General features: G+C 38.4%; 1 long non-coding RNA gene across 1 annotated transcript in view; it reads left to right on the plus strand.

The window, feature by feature from the left end:
• The window catches only part of LOC126764254 (uncharacterized), a 43,625-nt gene extending 30,749 nt beyond the window's left edge, over nucleotides 1-12,876 (plus strand). The window contains exon 2 of the long non-coding RNA XR_007667829.1: nucleotides 12,686-12,876. This is a non-coding gene — a long non-coding RNA (uncharacterized LOC126764254). The remainder of the gene's footprint in view (nucleotides 1-12,685) is intronic.
• The last annotated feature ends 12,127 nt before the right edge of the window (nucleotides 12,877-25,003 follow it).

The raw sequence follows: 25,003 nt of genomic DNA on the forward strand, positions 1-25,003 counted from the left end.
ACTGGCTCTGCAGCATCCACCAACATGGTAGAACCGGAACCTTTCATAGTGGTTGGTTCCCACACCGTAAAGGAGCTGCTCCGTAATGATGAAACAGTGGGTAGGGAGAGGCATTGGCAACAACTCCCGCGCATGCGCCATGCAAAGTTGCTAATGAATGGTTACAACCTCAAAAGGTTTAAATATGTAATCAATCTCCCAAGGGAAAAACTCAGGCTACTGGTCGCCTTCTCAAGAAGCACTTATTTAACATGGGCCTAGCTTCTTGTGCAAATTGCCGGTTGTGCGACTTGAAGTCTGAAACGCCAGAAAACCTGCTAATGGACTGCACAGCAGTTTGTAGGCGCAGAATTTAAGGAACTTGGATCCATGTTTCCAAATAGGCATCACATTCAATAGCACCTAGCAGCATATTGGAACTCATCAATTTGCTGGGGCTAGCTGAGATGTTGTGAGTTAGAGGAGGGCACAATAGACCCTAGGTCGCTGTGCAAAGTCCTCATTTACTTATCTAATCTATTCTACTTTGATACAAAATTGTGTGATATACAGCTTTGTTTATTACAACAAAATAGGTTAAATATTATTAAATGTTCCTATGGTCATTCCATGTATACTTATGATTAAATATTTAGCCTAGAATTTTAAGACTATTTACATTATTTATATTACTGCTATTAAAACTTAATATACAGGGGTGTTGTGAAATCCAAGACAGAATTGCTTAGCTGTCAGAATTGCAAATCAATTCTGATTTTCAATGGTGTCACAGAATCTGATTGGATTTTCGTCTTTTCGAACTTACGCGAAACCAATATTCAAACCGGCTGTTTACTGATGTAACAAAACTTGCAAATGAAAACATTTGGAAGCAATTCCTTAAAAGTTTTTAATAAATTCCGAATTAAAGGAAAATTTTAAGAGATAACATTTATTGAATGAATAAAGACGCATATGGGTGTTAAATTACGTTTTGTAAATCTAATATCTTTTTTTTTTCCCAAAAACTCAATAATTAACACATTTCGTGTTTTATACTTATGTTTTCCCCTATAGAAATAAAGATAAATTAATTCAAAATAATAAAATAAGTGGATTTCTTAACTATCATTTCAAATCTGTGAGCGACTATCTTCTTGCTTTGTTTCTGATAGCAAAACCGATACAATTGGTTTCCGTGACACCCAAAACCGATACAAATTCTGTTTCGAATTGCAAACCAATAATATCTGAATTCATGACACCTACTACCTTTTTTGATCGGTTTCAATTCTAATTCCGACTACAATCAGATTCCACAACACCTGATAGTGTTATTACAATCACGTTTATTACATATATGTCGATTCTACCCCAACTTTCGTATACAACATATAGTGGTCTACGTTTTTTTTAACAAACCTTATGTGTCAGTCAGTATAGGAGTTATACTATATATAGTGTATTTATTTATAAAATTGCTTGGATTCCGATCTTCGGGTTGAAGTTTTACACCTTAAAGTATTTTCTTAAAAGAAAGTCGTTTTAGTTACACTATTTATAACTCAAGAACGACTGTACCAACCGAAAATTGGTGGGAACGTAGCTTAGAACCAGGGCAAGGACATAAGATAATTTTTCTCTTTTTATGTTTAAATTCCTCACAATTCATTAATACAAAAATTATATTTCAAATCATAAGCATTTGTTCAAAATTCATGAAAGAAACATTTGAAAACTCTATTACTTCAAAAGCAAAAAAAAAAAAAGAAATAAAAAAATAACAACACAGCTAATGCGGAAGAACACTAATTATACCATGTGCATTCCCAATTTTGCCAGCCGACATTTTTTTTGTCTTTCCACGCTTGAGAAACGGTTCATAACGGGGCATCCCGACAGGAAATTTTTTTTTTTGTTTTATTTAAATTGAAAAAGGTAATTTAATTACAATTACAATTTATATATAAAGCACTAATGGTTAAGCCATCAGCTTAGGAAAAAAAATTTATTGTATAGTTTACGGTTACATGGGGCAACTTTAGTTGCTAATTCTCGGGCGATTCTCTTTTGCTGTCGCCCATTACCTTCACACGAGCAACTTGTGTTGCGCAACTCTGCTCGAGTTTTTTTCTCATTCTCTTTCACTTTACTTTAACCCATTGTCTACTCTTTACTTTAACCCATTGTCGCTTCTTTTTCTTTATAGGTATTTGGGCCACTCTATCACATATATTAATCAGCTCTGTCAATTAAGAAATACATTTTATTTATTAAAACAAAGATATATCACCCTTTTTACTATCGTCTGAATCAATTTGTATGGCTTCCTCCATACGTTTCACAATATCTTTAATTAATTCGATTTTTTCGTCATACTCCATTTTCTAAAATATTTATATTATATTATGTATACTTGTATACATATTTGCAAATTACTTACCAAAAGATGAAATTAAATTTTTTAAATATATTCAAAATATTAATTTCAAAAAAATATACGCAAATGCAACTATGTACTACGAAAGAAAGAACACGAATGCCGAAAAACGTCGCAGCGAACTGTTACGAATAAGAACACAAAGCGAGTTGCTGAACACTGGAAACTCGGCGCGATTCTCCTCTCCTCGTCGCCCCCTCGCCTATAAATTAAGAGTTGCCGCAACAAAAGTTGCCGTGTGTAATAAGGCTCATACTAACTGTATGTATTGCCGTGCGTATTGCCTGCGGAGACCTCAAATTGCTTATGGAATACAATATATGGAATACTAATTAGTAGGCCTTATATTGAAAGCAATGAACTATCACTTCAGCAGTTTGACAGATCAGTTTTCATTTCTATGAAAATTTCGAGGAGGCAACACATCCCATTTACACATATGTATACCGACGGCAGTTCCATTTCGGTAATATTGAATTTAGTAGAGCGAGTATTAAGACGGTTGCGTTAAATTATAAAAATAAAGTACATTTTCAAAATAATTTAATACGTTTTTCCAAAATATTAATATTTAGTTTAATATTGTTAATTTGCGGAAAAATTATACAAAATTGATTGGCGAATGAGCGAAGTCTTAAATTTAATTAACTTACACAAGCATAAATCAAAATATCATTGCTCATATTAAATTTATTATTTTAATAGGTACATATATAAAATTTATGCTACAATATAACATATAGTCCGAAAATATAAATTCTTATTTTTTCCAATAATACATTTGTAGAAAGAAATATATTTCTCCTTTTTTTTATTTTCCACATCCATATAAAAATTTAAACAGTTCAATAGCTCAAAACATGCGCTACATCAGCTCGAACATACCTACCCGACGCCTTTCCGCAAATGATTATGTTATGATAACAAATGCCCACATACAGATTTGGCAATGGATTTGACAGTTAGTATGCAGTAAACTTTAGCCTGTCGAGATGCCCGTAATACGAGTAGGCGTGTTTTTTTGACCATCACAAGCTAATAGCCAAATCATGAACAAATAAAATGCTCTTAACTTATTTCATATTTTCGCTTAAAAACGATGTGTGTTGGCAATGCGGTCGGGAACAGTCAACTGATATTCAATTTGTTTCAAAATGTCTGATGTGGAGAAAAGGTCAGTTTGAATTCTTCAAATTGTAACGGAATATAAATATATTTATTTTGTTAATACAAAAAAAAATATAACAAATGTTCCTATTTGTATTAATTTTAACTCAAACAAAACACAAAGTTTTGTAATTTTGGTTTGTTTACATTTTCATAGCTATTGTGAATGAAAAAAAGCGATGAACTGGCAATGCCTCTAGTTCAATATGCAAGCTATGATAGCTTGTGATAAGCCAACATAATTATTATCGATTGGACTCGGTTGATTTTCCTGGTGCACAGCCCAAATTCAACAGTATTTTTTCCCTAAAAAGCAATGCTTTATTAACACGCGAAATGATTTTTGATTCAATTTTTGTAAACTAACACAAGTTGCTTCACCTTTTCATTAAATAATAGTTATAATCTAACTAATAGATATCAAATAGATAGTATTAGTAGTATTATCTATGTATCAGCCACAGTAAAGCGTGGACGGGCCCTCTAGTTCATTATAAAGTAAAAAACAAGCACTTTAAAGCATAAGCACATAAAACAGCGGCAACTAGATATATACATATGTATATGCATATATGTATATTTTTTTTAGTTTCGAAACCTCTATTTGTACATACCCATCTTATCGCCGAAATCGGGGGTAATATTCTGAATCCCAATCTAAAATTAACTTAAATTATTATTTTCAAATCCACAATACAAAATTTATAGTCGTGTAACTAATAACGCATACACTTTCAGAATTTCCGGTGTTAGATCGACCAAGATAGAAAAGGTAAAACGGATTATTTGTTAGATCGCAAAACTTTTCTGTTTGTGTGAATGAAAATAATCGAACAAAATTTAAATACTGATTGCCCCGTCGACGTATGGCACGTTTGTTCCTCTGACAGGATTAAAGCAATTAGTTATATGGAAATATATATGACTAAATGCTGTGGTGATGAGGGGACTTTTAAGGAAGCCATTTTGGCTGCCGAGGCTCAGATGGTGTATGAAGGTCGAGAGTTCTGCGGCCGCTCGTTAACTACATATGTATGTATAACTAATATATATGCCTGGATTTAGTGAAACGCTGACGAAGAACACGGAACCACCCGATTAAGTATTAATACGTGGGGGTGATAAGACATTTTAGTCTCCCTTATCGCATGCACTGACGGACGCATACTCCGCTCTATATGTCTCAGTTTTGTCATTTTCGCTGGCAGCTTTCCAGTTCTCAGTGGTCTGACACATGAGAGTTTCCACCGTAAAACTACCACCGATTGTGTGCAGTTTTCTTTGTACGTAAAAATCGAGGACAATAAAAGAATACATGTTCAGAGTCTTTAAACCACTTTGAACACGTCGGACAACTCGGATTAATGTCGTGCTGGAATCTGTACAGGTAGCTTCTAAAGCACCCATGTCCACTTAGAATAGTCACTTTTCATCTTCTGCTTCCTTATACCCTTAGATTTAATGTAGAAACCCACTTTACCATTGGAAGATTTTGAAAACGGCCCAAAAATAATAATACCGCTCGAAGTTCGGAGCGTTCAGAGGCACACCGCAAACTTTAAACGCGTTTTTTTTTTTCCAAACTGTTTTAAACTAGCGGACATGATTCCGGTCGAACTACTCAGCCGATTTGCTTAATTTTTTTTGTAAATGTTCACAAAACGCCTGGCTATCGTCCCTACTAGATTCATATTTTTTTATAATTTGTTGACAATGTTATGACAAAATTTATGTAAAAAAACATTGGGAAAAATTAAACAAAAAAAAAACCTGCTACATTATCCAGAACGAAGTTGCGCAAGGTTCACACGCGTTTCTCGCGGCAGCTGGAGCTCTTCGTCTGCTATGGGTGGTGGTTTGACTCCAAGAACGCCATTCACGGGAAGGGAGTCGGTGAAGGTGCTGATGGCTCCATTGTGAATGGCGGTCAGTACCTGTCGAAAGTTAGTTGCGTCCGATGTCCGGTCGGCGTACTGTACGACGTCGTCGACGTAGTCGAGAAATGACCTTTTGATGCTCCTAGGAGGCGGTTCCACTCCAAGCAGTTGGTGGCAGGGGTGATTTCTGCGAAAACATCCCAGCAGGAACTGCTTGGAGAGGAGTTCATTATGCTCCTTAACTGGGAGCATAAGCGTCTCACTGTGGAGGTGTTCAATGGGAGACATCAAAAGACATCCCGTCGTGGTCCGGAGTGCAGTATTTTGACAGGTCTGAAGTTTCCTCATCTGCGTGTCACTGCATCCAGGCGACCATATGGGAGCTGCGTAATTAAGGACCGGCCGGCCGATTGCCTCGTATGTTGCCAACAACGTTTCTTTGTCTTTTCCCCATGTGCTGCCGGATAGCAACTTGAGGATTTTGTTGCGGCTCTATAACTTGGCGATAATCGCGGTCGTATGAGGAGAGAAGGAGCATAGACTGTCGAAAGTTACACCTAAAATCTTAGGATTATTGACAGTCGGAATTTTGACGCCGTCGACTGCAATATTAAGCTCAAGTCTATACTCCTTCGTCTCTACATTTGTACATACCCATCTTATCGCCGAAATCGGGGGTAATATTCTGAATCCCAATCTAAAATTAACTTAAATTAATATTTTCAAATCCACAATACAAAATTTATAGTCGTGTAACTAATAACGCATACACTTTCAGAATTTCCGGTGTTAGATCGACCAAGATAGAAAAGGTAAAACGGATTATTTGTTAGATCGCAAAACTTTTCTCTTTGTGTGAATGAAAATAATCGAACAAAATTTAAATACTGATTGCCCCGTCGACGTATGGCACGTTTGTTCCTCTGACAGGATTAAAGCAATTAGTTATATGGAAATATATATGACTAAATGCTGTGGTGATGAGGGGACTTTTAAGGAAGCCATGTTGGCTGCCGAGGCTCAGATGGTGTATGAAGGTCGAGAGTTCTGCGGCCGCTCGTTAACTACATATGTATGTATAACTAATATATATGCCTGGATTTAGTGAAACGCTGACGAAGAACACGGAACCACCCGATTAAGTATTAATACGTGGGAGTGATAAGACATTTTAGTCTCCCTTATCGCATGCACTGACGGACGCATACTCCGCTCTATATGTCTCAGTTTTGTCATTTTCGCTGGCAGCTTTCCAGTTCTCAGTGGTCTGACACATGAGAGTTTCCACCGTAAAACTACCACCGATTGTGTGCAGTTTTCTTTGTACGTAAAAATCGAGGACAATAAAAGAATACATGTTCAGAGTCTTTAAACCACTTTGAACACGTCGGACAACTCGGATTAATGTCGTGCTGGAATCTGTACAGGTAGCTTCTAAAGCACCCATGTCCACTTAGAATAGTCACTTTTCATCTTCTGCTTCCTTATACCCTTAGATTTAATGTAGAAACCCACTTTACCATTGGAAGATTTTGAAAACGGCCCAAAAATAATAATACCGCTCGAAGTTCGGAGCGTTCGGAGGCACACCGCAAACTTTAAACGCGTTTTTTTTTCCAAACTGTTTTAAACTAGCGGACATGATTCCGGTCGAACTACTCAGCCGATTTGCTTAATTTTTTTTGTAAATGTTCACAAAACGCCTGGCTATCGTCCCTACTAGATTCATATTTTTTTATAATTTGTTGACAATGTTATGACAAAATTTATGTAAAAAAACATTGGGAAAAATTAAACAAAAAAAAAACCTGCTACATTATCCAGAACGAAGTTGCGCAAGGTTCACACGCGTTTCTCGCGGCAGCTGGAGCTCTTCGTCTGCTATGGGTGGTGGTTTGACTCCAAGAACGCCATTCACGGGAAGGGAGTCGGTGAAGGTGCTGATGGCTCCATTGTGAATGGCGGTCAGTACCTGTCGAAAGTTAGTTGCGTCCGATGTCCGGTCGGCGTACTGTACGACGTCGTCGACGTAGTCGAGAAATGACCTTTTGATGCTCCTAGGAGGCGGTTCCACTCCAAGCAGTTGGTGGCAGGGGTGATTTCTGCGAAAACATCCCAGCAGGAACTGCTTGGAGAGGAGTTCATTATGCTCCTTAACTGGGAGCATAAGCGTCTCACTGTGGAGGTGTTCAATGGGAGACATCAAAAGACATCCCGTCGTGGTCCGGAGTGCAGTATTTTGACAGGTCTGAAGTTTCCTCATCTGCGTGTCACTGCATCCAGGCGACCATATGGGAGCTGCGTAATTAAGGACCGGCCGGCCGATTGCCTCGTATGTTGCCAACAACGTTTCTTTGTCTTTTCCCCATGTGCTGCCGGATAGCAACTTGAGGATTTTGTTGCGGCTCTATAACTTGGCGATAATCGCGGTCGTATGAGGAGAGAAGGAGCATAGACTGTCGAAAGTTACACCTAAAATCTTAGGATTATTGACAGTCGGAATTTTGACGCCGTCGACTGCAATATTAAGCTCAAGTCTATACTCCTTCGTCCAGTTTGTAAATATGGTCGCTGTGGATTTGGTGGGGGAAAGTGTGAGATTTCGTGCAGTGAGGAAACGAGAAAGGTCGGAGAGGTAGCTGTTTACCTTCGAACACATGCCATCGATTCCATTGCCCGACGCCAATATCGTTCAGTCATCAGCGTACGAGGTTATGGAAACTCCCTCTGGTGGTTGTGGGAGTTTCGAGACATAGAAATTAAACAGTAGCAGGTAGAGGACACCACCCTGCGGAACCCCTGTTTAATTCTTCTCAATTTAGATGTTTCACCACGAAATAGTACGGATGACTGCCGACCGCACAAATAGTTCATGGTCCACCTCTTTAACCCTGGAGGTAGCGTAGTTTTTTCAATGTCCTGCAGTAGCGTTGTGTGGTTGACCGTGTCAAAAGCTTTTGACGGGTCCTACGCTACGAGGATCGTTATTTCGCAGGGTGGTTTCTGGTTGAGGCCACGACCCATCTGCGCGTTTATGACGCTAAGTGCTGTGGTGGTACTGTGCACTTTTCGGAATCCATGCTGGTGGCTGGCTAGGCTCAGGTGGTGAGTGAAGGTCGGGAGTAACAAGGCCTCAAGTGTCTTCACTACTGGGGAGAGGAGTGTTATCGGTCGCTAAGATTCCTCTTTGTTGGCGGGTTTCCCAGGTTTCAGTAGTGGGACCACTCTTCCGACTTTCCACACATCGGGTATATGAAGAGTGGTCAGCGACAGGTTGAGGACCTTGGTGAGATATCTTACTCCCGTCGAGCCTAGATGCTTTAGCATTAGCATGTTGATTCCATCAGGGCCAATGGATTTGGAGGATTTAGCTTTTTTGATGACACCCTGAACCTCCCCATCGGTGAAAGTAAGTGGCGCGCCGTCGTTTGCATTTTGCGCAGCCGTGGGTTATTACATCGTTTAGCATTGTCAACCGAAGGGTGCAGTGTGAACTGCCGTCTAAAATAGCTCGCGCACTTCTACGGGTCCGAAGAGGCATGACCATTGAATTGAACTTCAACTCGGTCGTCATGTCTCTTTGGGTTTGACAAAGCTTTGACAGTATCTGAATCTCCAAATTGAGATCCCTTATTCGGGGATCCCCGGGATCGGCATGGCTTAAGGCCTCGCGCTCATTAGCTAAAACGGCTGCTTCGGCTGGGAAATTGGGGCGGATTTCCGCTATTCTTCCAGCCGGGATGAAGCGAGTGGTAGCTGCTGCGATCACTTTGCGGAATTGACGTTCGCCAACGCCGTCCGTAGGAATAGGTAGAGCGTTGAAGGTGCCCTCAGTAAATTCTGTGAAGCCGACCCAATTAGCTTTGTTAAAGTTAATGTAGGTGCGGTTGTCCACAGAAACAAAATCAGGAGGCTTCTCGATCGAGATAATTATGGGCAGATGATCTGATGCAAGAGTTAGCATAGGTCGCCAGGTTATGCTGTTTATCAGACCACCGTTAGCAAGGGTATCCGGCGAGCTATTACAGGTGCCCATAACTCTGGTGGGAGCTTCGTCATCACTGTGCAGAATGTCGAAACGTCAATCTGTTCCGCCAGCTCTATCCCCCTACGGTCATTTGACAGGCAGGAATGCCAAAGATCATGGTGCGCGCCTAGTACCAAACGGTTTTCACTACGAAGTAGCGCACCTATATTCGGGTGATATCCTGTTGGGCAACATGTAACTGGGGGGATGTATATATTAAATATTTCTAGCTCGACCTCGCCTGACCGGATAGCTATACCCTGTCATTCTAGGGTAGTATCCCTGGGGTCGATGTTTTCATCGATTAAACGATATTGCACGGTGTTGTGCAATATGAAGGCTAGGCCACCACCATTATCTCACTCGCGATCTTTACGTAATACGTTGAAACCGGCACAACTCAGAAGATCTGAGCGGCTGTTTAGCTTGGTTTTTTGGACCGCAGCTATCGATACACGTTCCCGATTCATAAGTGCAACTATCTCCTCGTCAGAGGGGGAGCTATGTTGCCTGATTGAGCTCCTAGGGACCGTGGAGATCCTCTGTTGAGTGGCGGCGCGGCGCGCGAACTATGTGCAGATTGCACAGCCGTAGAGGCTTGTGTCGAAGTATTGCGCAGGCAACATGGGGCCACGTAACGCGTGGTCCACTCCCTATGAGTCTTAAGGCCAGAACAGGTCTTAAGATGGCTCCATCCATTGCATGTATTGCACTTGACCGAGGTGGAGTTTGGATGGAGCCGTTTTGCGCATACGCAGCAGAAAAATTCCTCCGGGCCCGGGTTGGACTCAATGCCAGCACGAGTCAGGAGGATACGGAGCAACCCTGCTGCAAGGCATTGCTCCAATGACGACAAACACAAATTAACACTTACCGATCCAAACGGGGTTAGATCGCCGAAAAAACAGCCCTTGGTTGGATGAAATCCGAGTCAATTCCCGTGCGTAGAACCGGCTGTGGTGGGAATTGCTAACGCCAAAGGTCACTGTTTTTGGTTTCACTTTTTCGACACTTCTCACTTTGCCAAACTTTCACCTTTTTTAAAATTCAAACGCCCGCTTTCGTTGCTCGGCAATTTTGGGTTTATTTAAAAAATTATGTTTCTATAATAAATGTAGCTCAAATTCAATTTAAAAATTTAGTTAAACAAACTGTTGATAGCAGCGTATCAATGTAGCGGAACGACGATCGAAAAAGCGACTTTCGGATTCAATGTGCAAACGTAAAAAACTGCTGTGTAGATAAGACAATATTTTTTGCTGTTTTGTTTTCCGCCGTTAAACTACTACCTAGTGCTGTTTCTAACTTTTCCCTTATGTTTGGAAACCGAGGACAATGGAAAAATACGTCTTGAGAGTCTTCTATTGACTCCATATACTTCGAACAATACGGACTAACGTCATTTTGAAATTTGTATAGATAGCCTCTGAAACACCCATGCCTGCTTAATATTTGGGTCTGGTGGAAATCCAGGTCCCCATGTTGTCTAGTTATCCATATACAGATGTCATGGATGTATTTCTCTCCTCTCTCTTTTTAATTTCTGTAATTGGCGCTGATAGCTCATATAATCTTATGAACTCGTCTACTTGGATGTCTATGGCCGTTATACTTAGATACTTAAATGGGAAGGCATTTGTTACTCTTATTGCTGTGAGTTTATGCACCGCATTTATTGGTCTGGCATAGGTTTTTATGTCTAGTGCCTGTATCCTAACTGGAACAGCATATAGTCAGAGATAAAGAGATGTTTAACTCCTCTCTCACTGGAAGTGAGAGAGCAATTGCTAAACGTCAAAACCACCTAAACTTTGACAGTTGATCGAGTTCAGGAGGTTTTGACGTTTAGCAATTGGAAACGAGCGATGGCCAGATTGAAATTATACCAAAAAAATATGTAAACGGAGGTATTAGTTGCATCGTTCAAGACCACTTATAAAAATGAAATTAAATAAATTTGTAAAATTTAAAGATATTTGATGAAACGTTTTGTAATTTGAAGCATCATAATTTTATTTTCAATGGAAAATGATTAAAAACGTTTAATGATTGAGAGCTAACAAGCTTAAACCCATTTATTGGGCATTGAAAGGACAAAAGTCAGTTGTTATAATATTCTTTAAAAAGATTTAAATAGTTTCTCCATATAATAAATAACCGCTATATAGTAATTTTTATTCATACTAAATGTTGGGTATTTGAATTTAAATGCCCAAAAATTGTAATTTTGTGCAATCTGGCCATAATGGAAAATGTTATAAAAACGCTAATTTTGAGGCGCTCTCACACTGGAATAAGTTTAACAACCCTTTATTCCTGATATAGTATTACTGAGCTCATCGCTTTCGCGATTAGAAGTCGACGGCTGGAGCGCACACAACCTCTATTTGTTATCATTCTTGATATTGTAAATTTTACTTGCTTTACCTAATATATTTCATGTGTATAGCAAATGCTCCTTGAATTTCAAATTGAAGTCCAACATTACCTCTAAATACTTCTAATGTGGCTGTGAAGTTATCGCATACTCTTCTATAGTGAGAGTTATTTTTTACTCAATTTTTCTGGAGCTTATGAGCAATACTTCTGTTTTGTGCTTAGCCAGTTCCAAACTCATGGAAGCCAACCATTGGTGTACACCATTTATGCATTCATAACATTTATTTTGATCGTCATCAAGTTGTTGCTACTCCTACCACTATATGGTCATCCGAGTATGCTATTAGTAAAGAAATTTCACCCAAAAATTGGGAGGAGCATCTATATTACAAGCTTTTAATAAAAATCACCACGAAGTTATTGAAGACATAAAGTAAAATAACGCCTCATTAATTAATAAGCATCGACTTCCTGGTCGTTCATTAGTAATATTGGCCAAACAAAAAATCCAGATGAATTATCGCGCAATCAATACCGTGATCAAAAATGTGAGATAATAGAAAACTGCAAAAAAACTATTACTAGGTTCAATATTTAGATAACAAACGCTTATTTGCTACTTGGCATCGAAGTGAGAATGGTATCTGTGGTTTAAAAGTTTTTAAAAAGTGAGCGTAATCGCGCTAAACGGAATAATATGGAGAACGTATGCTAATTCAAAATTAGTAGATACAATTTTCAAAATAGTATAGCTATTCATTATACAACGTGTTTAATCTAAACAAACAATTTTTATATATATTTCTTTCTTTTTAGCAACCGGTTTATTTGTGGGTGTCACTTTTTCACTTTTGATGCTGAAAAGAAAATCTTGGCCTTTATTAATTGGATCGGGATTTGGTGTGGGCGTAGCTTTTAAGACATGCGAAAAGCATTTAAATGTGTAAAATGTGTGTAAATTAACTTGTTTAAAAGAAATGATAATAAACTGATTATTGGAGGTAAAATATGTTTTTCACTTGTTTGTATGACAATATACATATATACATATGTACAAGGTGATTTCCAAAGTAAAGAGGACTTTTTGAATCTTGCGCCCCCTGGTGGCGCCATCTATATGTCGACTGGTGCGTTAGGATCTGCTATCTTTATCGATAGTCCAGTCACATTTCATCCATTGGAAATGAATTTATTGCGTCTTTAGTGCCAGTATGCTTGTGTTATCGGTGCGAAAACGAGCTTCGAACAAAGAGCGAACATTAAATTTTGTTTTAAAATTGGTAAAACTTATACCGAAACGTTTCAATTGACGAAACAAGTTTATGGCGATGATTGCCTATCCCGTATCAGAGTGCACGAGTGATTTCAACGTTTTCAAAGTGGTCGGGAGGACATAAATGACGATAAACATGTGGGCCAATCAAAATCCGTGATCACCGGAAATTCCATCGAAACTGTGCGTTAATTTATCAAAAAACCAAAATCATCATTGAAATTCATGGAATGGAACATCTCCAAAATATCGATTTATCGCATTTTGACTGAACATTTGGGCTTACGAAAGATGTGCACAGTTTATTCCGCACAAATTGACTGACCACCAAAAATTGCTCAGAATCCAACATTCGATCGACGCTTGTGACCGATTATTTGACCAAAATTTAACCATTAACCCCTCCCCGTATTCACCTGATATGACACCGTTCTAATTCATCAAAAAACCGAAATCATCACTGAAATTCATGGACTGGAACATCTCCAAAATATCGATATATCGCATTTTGACCGAACATTTGGGCTTTCGAAAGATGTGCACAGTTTATTTCGCACAAATTGACTGACCACCAAAAATTGCTCAGAATCCAACATTCGATCGACGCTTGTGACCGATTATTTGACCAAAATTTAATCATTAACCCCTCCCCGTGTTCACCTGATTTGGCACCGTCCTACTTTTCTCCTTTTCGGAAAAATGCATTTAACCGAAAGGTGAAAGGAAAGCGTTATGCCATTTAAAAGGCTTGCACTTGCATACTAGCGGTCATACCGTCCAACGAGCTAAAACACTCGTTCGATATGCTTTTGAACCGTGCAAAAAGCTGTATTGAAGCAGAAGGGGACTATCTTGAATAAAATAAATTGATTTTGCCGAAAAAATCATTTGTTCGTTTTTTTTTTTTTAAGTATTGTTTAGTTTGGAGCGCACCTTGTATATGGTATATGGTAAACGGGAAACCATATATGTAAAATTTTCAAAACCCTTCTATCAAAGTCTGAGAAAAAAAAGGAAAATTTTAATGTTTTTTTTTGTTTCCTTCGTAAACGAGATTTTTATTTGTATTAACGGAATATGTTTAGTTCTTTAATTTTAGATGATCCAATAATAAGTTATGCTGCCCACGACGAGAGCACTTTCCTGTGAGACACACTGTGAGATTAGGTCTCAACAGCTGAATTCTCAACATTTTTATATCAAAATTTCAGGAGACATTGTTCAAATATATTCTTTGTATATGCTGTATTAAATTTTTCAAATATATGATTGATATAAAAAAGAAAATCATAAAAATACCTTATTTTTTTGTATCTCTGAAACCCACCTAACCTCTTAAATGACGCCCCAAACAAAAATAGACAACGTTTTTATAATTCTATTTATGTTTCTAATTTACAGGAACCTTAGCTTTATTCTTCTTTTTCTTAATATGCGTAGACACCGTTACGCGATTATAGCCTAGTCAAAAACAGCGCGGAGTCGTTTCTTCTTTTCGCTACGTGGCGCCAATTGCATATTCTAAGCGTAGCCAGGTCCTTCACCACCTGGTCCTTCCAACGGAGTGGAGGTCTTCCTCTGCTTCCCTCGGCGGGTACTGCGTCGAATACTTTCAGAGCTGGAGTGTTTTCGTCCATACGTACAACATGACCTAGCCAATATATCAATATCATCGGCATAGCCAGCAGCTGTACACTCTTATAAAAGATTGTACCTGCTCGATTAAGTTCCGCAACTCGAATTATTTTCTCCAACGGCAGGTTGAAGAAGTCGCACGATAGGAAGTCGCCTTGTCTGAAACCTCGTTTGGTATCGAACGGCTAGGAGAGGTCCTTAACGATCCTGACGGAGCTTTTGGTGTTGCTCAACGGCAGTTTATACAGCCGTATTAGTTTTGCGGGGATACCAAATTCAGCCATCCCGGCATAGAGGCAGCTCCTTTTCGTGCTGCCGAAAGCAGCTTTGAAATCGACGAGGAGATGGTGTATGTCGATTCCCATTTCACTGGTCTTTTCCAAAATTTGGTGCATGGTGAATATCTGGTCGGTTGTTGATTTACCAGGTTTAAAGCCACACTGACAAGGTCCAATCAGTTTGTTGACGGTGGACTTTAATCTTTCACACAATACGCTCGATAGAACCTTATACGCGATGTTAAGGAGGTTATCCCACGGTAGTTGGCGCAGATTGTGGAGTCTCCCTTTTTGTGGATTGGGCAGAGTACACTTAAATTCCAATCGTTGGGCATGCTTTCGTCCGACCTTATTTTGCACAGAAGCTGATGCATGCTCCTTATCAGTTCTTCGCCGCCGTGTTTGAATAGCTCGGCCGGTAATAAATCGGCCCCCGCTGCTTTGTTGTTCTTCAGACGGGTAATTGCAATTCGAACTTCTTCATGGTCGTGTAATGGAACGTCTGCTCCATTGTCATCGATTGGGGAATCGGGTTCGCCTTCTTCTGGCGTTGTACGTTCACTGCCATTCAGCAGGCTGGAGAAGTGTTCCCTCCATAATTTAAGTATGCTCTGGGCATCGGTCACTAGATCACCGCCTTGGGTTCTACAAGAGTATGCTCCGGTCTTGAAACCTTTAGTTAGCCGCCGCATTTTTTCGTAGAAAGCATTACCCCTGTCGGCCAGCTTATCAAGCTCTTTGTACTCCCGCATTTCCGCCTCTTTCTTCTTCTGTCTACAGCGTCTCGCTTCCCTTTTCAACAGTCGGTATCTATCACATCGCGCACGTGTTGTGGTCGATCGTAACGTTGCGAGGTAGGCAGCCTGTTTTCTCTCCGCTGCAACACGGCACTCCTCGTCGTACCAGCTGTTCTTTTGCATTTTCCGAAAACCAATGGGTTCGGTTGCAGCTGCACGTAAGGAGTTTGAAATGGCGTCCCACAGTTCCCTTATACCGAGTTGTTGACGAGTGCCCTCAGAGAGCAGGAGTGCAAGTCGAGTAGAAAATCGTTCGGCTATCTGTTGTAATTACAGCTTCTCGACGTCGAACCTTTCTTGTGTTTCCTGGCGTGCGTTTTTTGCTGCACAGAGGCGAGTGCGAATCTTCGCTGCAACAAGATAGTAGTCCGAGTCGATGTTAAGACCTCGGAGCATACACATATTTAAAACACTGGAGACCTGTCTTCCGTCTATCACAACATGATCGATCTGGTTGGTGGTTTTTCGATCCGGAGACAGCCAGGTGGCTTGATGAATCTTCTTGTGCTGGAATCTAGTACTACAGATAACCATATTCCGGGCCCCGGCGAAGTCAATCAGCCTCAACCCATTTGAGTATGTTACCTCGTGGAGCCTGAATTTATCGGCCGTCGTGCCACAGATACTTTCTTTGCCCACTCTGGCGTTAAAGTCGCCAGCACGATTTTGACATCGTGGCGGGAGCAGCGCTGATACGTGTGCTCCAAGCGCTCACAGAAGGCATCTTTGGTGACATCGCCCTTCTCTTCCGTCGGGGCATGGGCGCAAATCAGCGATATGTTGAAGAACCTCGCTTTGATGTGGATTGTGGCTAGACGTTCATTCACCGGAGTGAATGATAGTACTCAGCGACGGAGTCTCTCTTCCACACCAAACTTGCTCTCCTTTATATGGCAACTGTAGTAAATGCCACAAGGACCTGCTCAGCTCAGTCCTTGTCCCGTCCATCGCATTTCTTGGACGACGGTGATGTCAGCCTTCACTCTAACGAGGACATCAACCCGCTGGGCAGTGGCACCTTCCCAATTAAGAGATTTCCCAATTTCATTTGCCGAGGCTTGTTGTTTCCTTTCATTGGGGGTGTTTTTTATGTGGCGGATCCCAAACCCAGCGCACAACCCTATGTAGGGAATGTTTCGCCTTCTCACTTTAGCTCTCCTTCAAAGACCGGAAATCGTGAGCTGCTTGAGCCATATGTAAAATAATCGTTTCTGGCCACTCCCAAGTGAATGGCGATCAGAGAACTTTCCTCACTTGCGTGAACTTCTATACATGATACTATCCTCCCCTTAGCTTTATTAGAGTAATTAAATATGGTAATTTAATAACAATGCAATATTTTTATACCCTGAACAGGGTATATTAAGTTTGTCATGAAGTTTGTAACACCCAGAAGGAATCATCGGAGACCCTATAAAGTACCTATATATATAAATGATCAGTATGTCGAGCTGAGTCAATTTAGCCATGTCCGTCTGTCTGTATATATACGAACTAGTCCCTCAGTTTTTAAGATATCGTTTTGAAATTTTGCAAACGTCATTTTCTCTTCAAGAAGCTGCTCATTTGTCGGAACGGCCGATATCGGACCACTATAACATATAGCTGCCATACAAACGGAACGATCGGAATCAAATGCTTGTATGGAAAACTTTCACATTTGGCAAGATATATTCACGAAATTTGGTATATATAATTTTTAAAGCAACAATGTTATCTCCGAAGAAGTTGTTCAGATCGGTTGACTAAGCATATAGCTGCCATACAAACTGAACGATCGGAATCAAGTTCTTGTATGGACAACTTTCACTAAAGCTACCATACAAACTGAACACATAGTTACTAACAGAAATGCACCTGTGAAGGGTAGTTAGCTTCGACGCAACGGAAGTTAACGTTTTTTCTTGTTAAAAATAAAAACATAAAATATAATCAATGTTACAGTTTTACACTCGATGTAATATTGGAACATAATACTATATAAAATCGTAAAATGAATGGGTATAATTATTGAATCCGTTTTGATCGAAAAACTTGACAATTCGATCGGAATATATTACATTGAAATCATTGAAACCGTATCGAAAATTAAATTTGAACTTGCCGACTCGATAAAATACATTCCGTGGCTAATTGGCCACGGCTCGAAAACATTGAAACCGCAAAATCGAAGATATATATCGATATCTATTCAATGATAAGTGAACTGCGTAATAGCCCTGACAGATGAGCAAAATTAATACGCACAAAGCAACGTTAATGCGCATTGAAATTTTATGGTGACATACGGTAGATTTGTGCATTTAGACAGCTGATTGTGAAATTTGTTTATTTATTAAAATAAAAAAAGTGAAATAAAAATGAATAAGATAATTTATTTATAAAAATGTTGATATTTTTGGAAAATCAATACTAATTTAACGAAAAGATTCGTTTATTATTAACTACGTTCAAAGATAATAGAGTGAAATTAAAAACAATAATTGATTGTAATGCGAAAAAAGTGTACGAAAAAGTTAAGAATATTGGAATAATGGATAGCAAACTGTGCATTGTTTATTTTCTGCCATCTAAAAATATTAAAATTTGTTTTTGTTAATATACTTACACATAATTTGATTAGCAATATAAAACTGCTTACCTCTGATGTTGTAAACGCAAAGAAGGCGGCAGACTTTAAGCGACGTCTGTCAAAAAATAGCAACAATCTGCCATTTTGGCTACTAAAATTTGGTAAATTCAGCTAAATGCACGAAATTCTAGTGCATTACAAATTTGCATTAATATGGGTCAAATGCGCAAGTTAATGTAAATTAAACCCGCTAATGCAAATTAGCGCTGTCGTCTGTCAGGGCTATAAATTGGCAAAAATGAAGTATTTATGTAAAAAAATACCTAAGAACGCATTCAATTATGTTTTAAATGTGTAATTTAAAGAGAAGAAACCAAAACACACCAACAAAAATCAGCCAGCAAATTCAAATCACTCATATCCCATATGTGAAAATCATGACTACTGCCGGGATACTTAGCACAAACGTATCGTATTTGCATCTTGTGGTCGCACACCTACATATGTACATACGAAAAACATATATGTATATATATAATACTGAGTGGAAAGCTAATTTTGCAAAAGCCTCACCACCATAACATTCATACTTGAGAATCCTCTGTGGTTAAAATACAGATGTTTATCTCTTGACGGTGCCATAATCTTTACGTGAGTTCCATCAACTGGCATTGCCACACCAGGAAATATGTTTTTGCTTCTAACTTCTCGCTGGTGGCCATGTCAATGGAAATCCATCATGAACACAGCCTGTACTCAAGAATGTTGAGTACTTCATCTAATACTACAAAAAATGTCGATTGGGTCATATTTATATTGAAGTCCTTTTCAATGCAATGTTGATAACTGCCTGTGACTAAGAAACGTAGTAATGCAGCATGTTTTATTTTTGGAGAAAGAGAACCTCTTCTTTTGCCATTTTCAAATTCATTTTCCCATTCCACCAAAATCTATATAAATGTCCGTTTTGTTGACCCGAAAATTTTTGAAACTGCGTATGTACATACATACAGTACATACATCAGTAAATAAAATGTTGTTTGTTTTTAGCTTAGAAAGTTCAACTCACTTATAGTCATCCATTTCCAACAGGTCTTTTGAAATATTCCTCCAATTTCTGGGCTCACGACGAATGTTTACGCTATTTTCATCATCACTACCAAAAAGCTAAGACAATTTATTTCATTTTTCAAACTTGTCAAATTTGTTGATAACACAGTTTACTTAAGGTATGGTAAAGCAGATTATCGACGGTATCAATGATCGCATGAACATTTTCGAACGAAAATTCTTTCCGCAACGAATCCGATTTCGATACGGATTCAACAATTAGATCCAATATTTGGTCCAAAATCCATTAGTTGTTTTTAAAGCGTTAAATCGGTGGGGCATACTTTTTTGTATATTTCGATGCAAAATCGGGAGGAATCGTTCCAAATTTCTTGAGTCCGCTCCGATAACTCATTTAACCCATTAGGAGGATTAGAGTACTTTGTCAGCTGCGTCTTGACATGACTCCACAAATTTTCGATTGGGTTCATATCCAGTGATAATGGGCACTATAAAATCTACCTTTGTTGTTGGACGTGGCTTTAAATATTTTTTTTAAACTTTGCTCGGTCATATGACTTTCTTTGCATTTTGTTGCTACTTTGCACACAAATTGCTCCTGCTTTGATAGCTTTAAAATTTTATGCTTATTTTCTGGTTGCATTGTCACGTTTGGTACAAGACAGCTCAATTATCACTTAACAGCTATAAAATGCCCACGTTCTCATCGCAATTACAAAAAATAGCTATAATAAATCTTCACATAACGGGCGAGCATAACTTTAACATTACAGTTATTCTTAATTTACGCTCTCTATACTAGTTTATTGTTGTTAGATCTTGGCACTTTTACAGTACAGGTAAAATACGATGTCCACTCCCAACATTAAAAAAAATGAAGTTGCAGTTCAAATAAGAGCGTTTCAACGTGTTACGGTATTGCTCGTCACTCTATATATGTTTGAAGACCATTAGAAAAAACCAGAATATAAACTCATCTTTAGTTTCTAGAGATAAGATTACTTTGCCTCCATCCAAATAATTGCAGACCTGTGTTATCTATATTAACAACAATACATACATAAATGCTTACGTAGGTTAATAACTTGCATCCCTACCAATCAAAAGTAGTGAAAAAATTAGTGAACGAGTCAAAGGTGTCGGGTCAATTTTACAACTTTCTCCTTACACGTATGTATGTACTATACATTCGATCTCAACAGTGTCATACAGAACTAATATATGTCACCGAATGAGTGAGAAACAGTTGAGCATCAATCACACTCCGAGGCGGACGTGTGACGGCAGCGGCGGACGCTCTTTATATACATATGTCTTTTTGATCATAATTAAAATACAATTGTTCTTTACTATAAGCGCTTCACTTTTGAATTAACGGAAACTGTCGGGTTACATATAGCTGAACCGCATAACTGCGGTCGTTAGCACAGAGTAGTATTTTTGGGTTTCTCATTTAAATTATTTAACATATTTTATTTATCTTTAATTTAATTTTTTAATTTTTAAATAAATTAATATTTAAATATTATTTATATTTATTTCGACTATTACAAAGTGAAGATGTGTCAAATGAACTTCATTTCTTCAAAGAAATTTGATGATCTTCATAAAATATGCATATTTATATATCATTTCCATATATACATATGTACAAATAGAGTTTGTATGGCATATATGTACATATATTATTTCTTTGGTACATTTGTCTGTATGTTTGCGAAAGCAAATGCGAGCCACATACATACATATGTACAGTATGTAACACAATTGAGCAAATAAAATCACGAATATGGATTCTTACAAAAAATGTGTATTTAATTTGGGCGAATTGAATTACAGTTTTTTCAAATACATTCTTCAGCCCGTCTATAATATAAAACTACAAAAGAGTAACAGATTTATTCAGGTTTTATAAGAAGAAAATATAAATTCTCTTGTATGGCACTTGCTCAATTTTGATACATAGTAATTTTTACCGCTTTAATATTTAGTATAGCCTCCTTTGGCCGCAATCACCGCTTCAATCCGCTTGGGAACGCTATTGACTAAATCTTCACATTCTTTTTTAGTGATGGAGTTCCATACTTCTACACATCTAGTAAATAATTCTGCCTTTGTTTTCGGTGGACTGGCATAATTGTATACCCTTTTTTTTAAAACAAACCACAGGTTCTCGATAGGATTAATATCGGGACTTTGAGGGGGCCATTCCAAAGTTTCAATTTGTTGACTTCTAAGATACTCCATAGTCTTCTTAGCTTTGTGCTTGGGGTCGTTGTCTTGCATCAGAACGATTTTGCTACTGTCCAGACCCAATTTCTCCAACGAAGAAAAATACCCTTGCCTTAATATATCTATATACATATTCGCGTCCATATTTCCGTCGATTAAAATTAGGTCCCCAGCACCACTTTTACAAAAGCCACCCCAAAAAAGGACTTTTCCGCCCCCAAATTTGAGTGTTGGGATGACATCGCGGCTGGTAATAGTCTTTGATGGTTTCTTCCAAACGTAATGTATTCCGTCTGACCCGTGAAGATTAATCTTGCTTTCGTCTGTCCAAAATATATTCGCCCACTGTTCTGGAGTCCAGTTTCGGTGCGCTTTAGCAAATTTTAGACGTAGTTCTTGATGACGTTTAGTAAGCAAAGGTTTTTTAATTTTGCGCCTGGCTTTAAAACCTAGTTTTTTCAACTCGCGGTGTACAGTCATGCGAGAAACTTGTTTTCCGTAAGTCCTCTCCAGTTCTTTTTGAATATCAGTACCTGATTTTACTGCTCCCGAGGCCACCAGACGGTTGATAGTTCGTCTATCATGGTTATTTAAACCGGATCGCCGACCAGATCGATGTTTTGGTACTGATATTTCATGACAATTAGCAATATTTTTCACTGACCCAAATGAAATTTTAGCTAAATTCGCAACTTGCCGATATGAGAGCCCTTCATTCAACCATTGAAGCACAGATTTTTTAATAGAGTCAGCAATTTTCTTCATTTTTCTAAAAAAAAACACACGGAGTTAATCAGCTTTAAAATACTCGAAAGTTGTTTATTTGGTCTTAGCTATGCTCACACGCCTGAACGCAACCGATGTTGTAACACAATTGAGCAAATGTGCACGTGGCGCAAACCAGTCGCAGCCAGAAAAATATTGAGAAATTGTACCGTTATATTTCCGCGAAAAAAACTCAACTAGTGTACCTATTCGAATACATATATATTCTTTTCGTAATAAGTTGCGTAGTGCAAAAAAGTTTTGAAATCCGGAATATTTGATTTTATTTGCTCAATTGTGTTACATACTGTATGTACATACATTCATAATAACAAGTGTCGCACGCATCTTTCGCATGGCCGAAACTCACGCTTTGTCAAAGAGTCAATGTGTCAAAGCACTGACACGACGACAAAGCGTCACAACATTGTGTTGCTGGTAGAAAATCCGAGCTGTGCCGAAAGAAACTAACAAACGATCGCCGATTGTCACCGCTTCCCTTGCTGCTCGAACATCTTCGCCGACAAACTAGCGTAAATATATTTTTTTTGTTTTTCAAAATTATTTTATTTATTGTATCTGCTTTTTCTTAAAGCCTAACAATAAGTAATAAAATCTTAAATCTATTTAAAAACTAGACAGACTCAAGCAAGTGATTGAGCTGTTTTGGTGAAACGTCGCTTTTTAATACGCAGCCATATCTCTTCTTTTAAGTCGTGTTTGATCGCAGGAATGTACCAAAGGGCTTGGGTGATCTCGGAGTTTAGATATATATTTAATTCTGCTGTCTTCTACTTCTTTTTTTACCATAGGAATACTAAGGGCTTTATGGATATTTTCGTTACGCATGTACCTTGGTGAACACGTGATTGTTCTAAGCATTTTTGATTGGAACCTTTGTATTAGATCAATATTAGTTGCACAAGCCGTACCCCACAGTTTAATGCCATACATCCAAATCGGCTTTATGACCGCATTGTATAAAAGCACTTTGTTGTCTAGGCTAAGTTTGGAGTTTTTATTTAAAAGCCAATATAAATTTGCAGCTCTAATCTTCATACATGTTACTTTACTAGAGATGTGTTTTCTCCACGTGAGCCTTCTATCTAGGTGAATACCTAGATATGTTACTTCGTTTGCTTGGGGTAGTAAAATATTGTTAATTTTTACTGCCGGGCACAGTTTTGGTCTAAGCGAAAATGTAACATGCTTACATTTCTGTTCATTCACATTTATAAGCCAGTTCGCTAGCCATTCTTCGACAGAACTTAAATGCTCCGGTAATATTCTTGATGCTATTATGTGGCATTTGTTACGGCTCACTATAGCTGTGTCATCCGCAAAAGTTGAAGTTAATTCATTATTAGCTATTGGAAGATCTGCTGTATATATGATATATAGTGTTGAGCCTAAAACACTGCCCTGGGGTACAACAGCCCTTATCTGTCGTTCATCAGATATGAAATCTTCCACTTTTACCATAAATTTTCTATTTTTTAAGTAAGACTCCAAGGTTTTATATAATTCTAAAGGTACAATTTTTTTAATCTTATATAAAAGACCTTCGTGTCACACGTTATCAAACGCCTGGGCTACATCTAGAAATATTGCTGAACAGTACTCCCTGTGCTCAAATGCTTTCCTTACCTCGTTAGTAATTCTATTTACTTGCTCTATTGTGTCATGTTTCGCACGAAATCCGAATTGATGCATTGGTATTGTGTTATTTACGTGGAGGAAAGGAGACATCTTTGATAGTAATACTTTTTCAAATGCTTTTGAAAGACAGGGTAGAAGACTGATTGGTCTGTATGAAGACGGCTGTGTTAAGTCCTTCCCAGATTTATCTATCAAGATAATCTGCGACTTTTTCCATGAAATTGGATAGTATCCGAAACTAAGAATCGCATTGAAGAGCAAAGAGAGCACCTCTACAGCAATAATTGTTAACTCAATTAGCATTTTTGGGGAAATATTGTCATGTCCCGGCGACTTTTTTGTTTTATGGTCTTTGATGATTGCAATAATTTCAGAAGGTGAAGTCTTAAAATACTCGAGCGACTCTTTAGGTGTGTTGGGTAAGATTGACAGCTTAAAGTTGTTCTTTGGCAAATTAGGTTGAAATACCTTTTCTAGGTGATTTGCAAAGCAATTAGCCTTTTCCTCGTCACTTCGAGCCCAATTTCCACCCAAGTCTCGTATAGGCATATTGGAGTCAGTTGGTGGCTTCATGGACTTTTGGGCTTTCCAAAGGGAATTTTAGTTGTTTGAATTTGGACACAGCTTCTTTATATACATTTCGGTGTTCAATTCTTCTTCACATTTAAGCGCTTTTTTTAATTTACGTACAGCAGATTTTAATTGAAGTTGAGTGGAAGAGGAACGATTTATCTGCCATTCACGTCTGGCACGCCTTTTCATTTACAAGCATTTCTATTTCTCTATTAGAGATTTTTCTGAAACTTTTGTTTGTTGTTGCTAAGACAGCTGCGCTTATATCAGTGACTTCTC

Source organism: Bactrocera neohumeralis, unplaced genomic scaffold (genome assembly GCF_024586455.1).
Source record: "Bactrocera neohumeralis isolate Rockhampton unplaced genomic scaffold, APGP_CSIRO_Bneo_wtdbg2-racon-allhic-juicebox.fasta_v2 cluster09, whole genome shotgun sequence".
In the NCBI taxonomy this organism is placed as follows: domain Eukaryota; kingdom Metazoa; phylum Arthropoda; class Insecta; order Diptera; family Tephritidae; genus Bactrocera; species Bactrocera neohumeralis.